Genomic DNA, 5,061 nt, shown 5'->3' on the forward strand with positions numbered 1-5,061 from the left:
TAGAAATAGTGATTCACACACATACTATGTTCCCGGCTAAGTCGAAACCCATGTCTCATTTCCTTATCTGCTCTGACTAAGAGGAAACAATGGCTATTGTTTGTCAGCACATCTGATTGCAGCGTGCTGCACTGACCTGAAGATAGCAGTTCTGAGGTTAGTATCCAATTACTGCAGAATTCAAAAAGGCAGCACATGAGAAAGAAAAACTGTATGAGTAAAGTACCTGCTCATTTCATAGAGGAAGCGGTCTGGTTTTGCCATTCGGTCGAGCTCATGTTTGTGCTCCTCCAGAAGATCCACATCGCTCTTCTGGGATGAACTTCAGCAGCTGACGGGGCAGTAAAAGTCCATTTTAGTATTTAACACACATTCATCTGTACGTCACCAGTTAATGACAGTGGAAGGATTTATCATCATGTTCAGTCTATCGTAGCATTTTTTCATACACTGGTATGTTTCTCAAGTGAGAAACTTAAAACATACTGTTATCAGATTTATAACAATGTATGTCACTTAGCACAAAATTTTGGCACAGTGACAACGCATGTTTCTGAATTTCAAATCTTCAGTGGCAGAAACCGACTTATTTAGACTTCTTGAAGCTTTTTTGTGTTAGTTTCAGTATTACTTTGGATTGAATTATATTGAATAAGATGATGTATCGCTACATTATGATCTTTCCTTTCTTCCTGTGACTTCCAGCTTTCACAGATACTTTCCCTGTCTGAAGTCTTTGTCCTGCACATCGAACATATAAAAGGTCGTAAAAAGGCATGGTTATCTATACATCTGTGATCTCCCTGAGAAAATCTACCTTGGGAAACAGGTTTCTCTAATTCCCTACCCAATAACGAAAACCAGGAAGCCTGCTGACGTACCTGCTCCAGCATGTCTTTGGGAAGGTCCTCCGTTCGTCCATGGTTAGAATGGCTCTCTTGATCTCCTCGTTGAAAGCTTCAGCCTGCAGCACACAACAGATGAGTCCAGTTTAAATATACAGGTGAAACTTGAAAAATTTGCATATCGTGCAAAAGTTCATTTATTTCAGTAATTCAACTTAAAAGGTGAAACTAATATATTATATAGACTCATTACATGCAAATCTCAGAAAATTTCAATATTACATGAAATCAATAAAAAAAAGGATTTCAAAAACAGAAATGTCAGCCCTGAGAAGTATAATCATGCATATGTACTCAGTACTTGGTTTGGGCCCCTTTTGCATGAATTACTGCCTCAATGCGGCGTAGGCATGGATGCTATCAGCCTGTGGCACTGCTGAGGTTTATGGAAGACCAGGATGCTTCAACAGCGGCCTTCAACTCTTCTGCATTGTTCGGTCTCATGTCTTTCATCTTTCTCTTGGCAATGCCCCATAGATTCTCTATGGGGTTCAGGTCAGGCGAGTTTGCTGGCCAATCAAGCACAGTATCCCATGGTCATTGAACCAGGTTTGGTACTTCTGGCAGTGTGGGCAGGTGCCAAGTCCTGCTGGAAAATGAAGTCAGCATCTCCATAAAGCTCGTCTGCTGAAGGAAGCATCAAGTGCTCTAAAATGTGCTGGTAGACGGCTGCGCTGACTCTGGACTTAATAAAGCACAGTGGACCAACACCAGCAGATGACATGGCTCCCCAAACCAACACAGACGTGGAAACTTCACACTGGACTTCAAGCATCTTGGATTGTGTGCCTCTCCATTCTTCCTCCAGACTCTGGGACCTTGGTTTCCAAATGAGATGCAAAATTTGCTCTCATCAGAAAAGAGAGACTTTGGACCTCTGAGAAACAGACCAGTTCTTGTTTTCTTTAGCCCAGGTAAGACGCTTCTGACGTTGTTTGTTGTTCAGGAGCGGCTTGACAAGAGGAATACGACATTTGAAGAATGTCCAGGACCCGTCAGTGTGGTGGCTCTTGATGCAGTAACTCCAGCCTCAGTCCACTCCTTGTGAACTCCCCCACATATTTGAATGGCCTTTTCCTGACAATCCTCTCCAGGCTACGGTCATCCCTGCTGCTTGCACCTTTTTCTTCCACACTTTTCCCTTCCACTTAACTTTCTATTAATATGCCTTGATACAGCACTTTGAGAACATCCAACTTCTTTTGCAATTACCTTTTGAGGCTTTGCCTCCTTGTGGAGGGTGTCAACGATGGTTTTCTGCACAACTGTCAGGTCAGCAGTCTTCCCCGTGATTGTGAATTACACTGAACCAGACTGAGAGACCAATTAAAGGCTCAGGAACCCTTTGAAGGTTTTTTGGATTATTAGCTGATTAGAGTGTGACAATTTGAGCCTACAATACTGAACCTTTTCACAATATTCTAATTTTCTGAGATTTTGAATTTGGGGTTTTCATAAGCTGTAAGCCATAAACATTATACAAATAAAGGCTTGAAATATCTCACTTGCATGTAATGAGTCATATAATATATTAGTTTCACCTTTTAAGTTGAATTACTGAAATAAATGAACTTTTGCACAATATACTAATTTTTGGAGTTTCACCTGCATAGCCTAAGATGTGTCAGTAAGTGATGCTTGATGATGATGCAATAAAACGTACCGCGAGAGGAGGATGTTGCAGTTTTGAGCTCGACGGCCATCAATGAGTGACAGCTCCTGACTTTTTAGAGCTCAGCGTGTCGTCCTCTGCCTCTTTCTGTGAGCAAAGTGACGAAGAGCTTAGAGGGCAACAGGCTATTTGAACACGCACCTTTTAGTTTTAGGTTCAGACGGTCAGACACACAACGACACGTGCCCTAAAAGCCCAAACATGAAATACAGTACAAAGGCTTTGAGAACACACATTCATGAGTACATGCAAACACGACACACACAAAAAGTCTCACAGGCTGCATATTCTGTTGGCACACTTTAAGTAATAAGATGTAGCTGTAAGTAAAATAGACATGAACATACATATAAATAAAGTCTGATTGAATACACTTGGAGCGACACAATTCCAGACTGTACATCTACGGTACTGTAAGTGCACTCACCTGTTTGCTGTTATTGATCATAAAGAGTCCTAAAATGCAGGCAGGAAGCAGGGAGATGTAAGCACTCATTAGATAAGTAAAGCAGTTACATGATTGCAGCCCATAAAAACAAACAGCAAAATGAATCAGAGCTCATTCAGCACTTAGATGACGGGTGGTCAATCAGTAATGAATAAGAGGCAGTGAGACATGTGGTTGTTCAGTGTGAATGATGCATGCTTATGATTCACATGCTGGGCATGTAAGAAATCTGTCGAGTATGTAGTTTTTGTTTTGGCATTTTTCTGTTTAATCAGGCTAATCAAGTCAGGATCTATCTTTGTGTTGGTGAAAGTCACATTTCCAGTTAATTATCTTTTTTTAACATCTTATAATGTGTGTTGGACATGCTGAAGGTCATGTTTGAACACTGGTTGGGTTGAGCTGGAACAACAAGGACATGCTCATTCTCCTTGGTAATGAAGACACTACGTATTATGGAGAAATGGGAACTAAATGAATTGCAAACTAAAGCCGAGCAGCTCACTCATGCACTTTCAATCATATATGGCAGAAAGTTCAAAACCACAAAGAAAAATAGCAAAATTTGCATTCCAGTAGATGATTCAAGCAACGTTTTGCATCTAATAAACCTTAATCTATCTGGCAATTTCTCCCTTCTACTTTTTTGACTTTTGAAAATGCTTCGACCTCTTCCCTTCTCCCTGCTATGGATGACCTGAGAGGCAAGTGAGGGAACTTAAGAACAAGTGAAAAAAAAAAGGTTTTGTCATGACAATCTTTATAAGTTTCTTAGATGTTTTTTTTTTTTCCATCTGTGAAACAGGCAGAAAAACGTTTTGGCAGCTGGAAGAAAACACTTTTGGTCTATTTACAACATAGGGAATGGTAATGGTGCACTTCAGCCTCTTGTGGCCAAAATAATTATTACAACAACAAATGCTGACAAAACAATAAAATGTTTTCACAGAAATTAACTTAGAATATGATCCTGGGTTTACCTGTCTTAAGTCATAAACACAGGAGAGATAACTATTTAGATCAGACTTAGGAATGGATCACCAGAATAATTTTTCTTCACTTGCCTCACAGTACGTCCATACCCTTCTATAACTTTGCTTGAGAAATTTGCAAAAACGAAATGCAGACCAGCTGAGCCCACAGCCACCCATCCCACCCAATCAATTGGCCCTTCCCCGTCTCTCTCTCTGACACTAGACGGCGACATTTGGTGAGTTTGGGAGATGAAATGCATCATCCTCAGTACCTGCTGCTCTGATAGGCTGAGAAGGTCTTTTCAATGTCATCCAGATCCAGGATTTGAAAACCTTGGCATCGTCCACCTCCATCCACACAGTGCCTCCAATTTGTTCTGAGCCGAGGAGAATAAGACATTTTTATCTCCTATTTTAACACACAGCATTACTATATTCTATAATATTGTGACTCTCACCTCAGCTAATTTGGACCAGTTGAAGGATTTGAGCGGATTGGCTGGCTGGGGAATGTTCTTTGTCTTCAGGGACGGTCCTAGGGGTGCTCCTGGAGGGGGGGGATACCCCCGAAGGGTGGGCGTCCAGCAGGAGGCAGTGGTCCACCTGGAGGAGGGGGTGGGGGAGGTGGAGGAGGCATCATGCCCCAGAAGGTGGCGGCGGGGGAGGGTGGACCCATACCTGCAAAAGCAGGTGTGGGTGAGGAGGCAGAGGGCCACCGGGGGGCCCGGGGGGGAGGGGAGGTCCTCCAGGAACAACAGCTGCCTGTCTCTGCAGGGAGAGATTAATGCCGGGCAGATTTGAAACAGAGAGATATTAGAGCTTCTAATATTACAGTTATGGTAATATTAGCATAACAAGAACACACACAATCATATATATTGGTATATATATTATATTATAAATAATTTTCATATATATTTTCTGTACAAATCCTACAGATGCCTTATGTCCTGGAACACTGGTTTCGGACCTGAGGATCAGAAATAATTAAAGAAAAAATTTTGTGGGTTTCTATCAAACCACAGTGTACTTTTCCCTCTTCAGGCTTCTAATATAGAATAC

At 41.7% G+C, this 5,061-nt stretch overlaps 1 pseudogene; it reads right to left on the reverse strand.

Moving 5' to 3' along the window:
- LOC119919386 overlaps window positions 1-4,812 on the reverse strand; it is a 13,324-nt pseudogene extending 8,512 nt beyond the window's left edge.
- Window positions 4,813-5,061: the final 249 nt, after the last annotated feature.

This window comes from Micropterus salmoides, unplaced genomic scaffold, assembly GCF_014851395.1.
Source record: "Micropterus salmoides isolate LMB-PRFRI ecotype aquatic unplaced genomic scaffold, ASM1485139v1 Ms_hic_scaffold_2708, whole genome shotgun sequence".
NCBI classification, from domain to species: domain Eukaryota; kingdom Metazoa; phylum Chordata; class Actinopteri; order Centrarchiformes; family Centrarchidae; genus Micropterus; species Micropterus salmoides.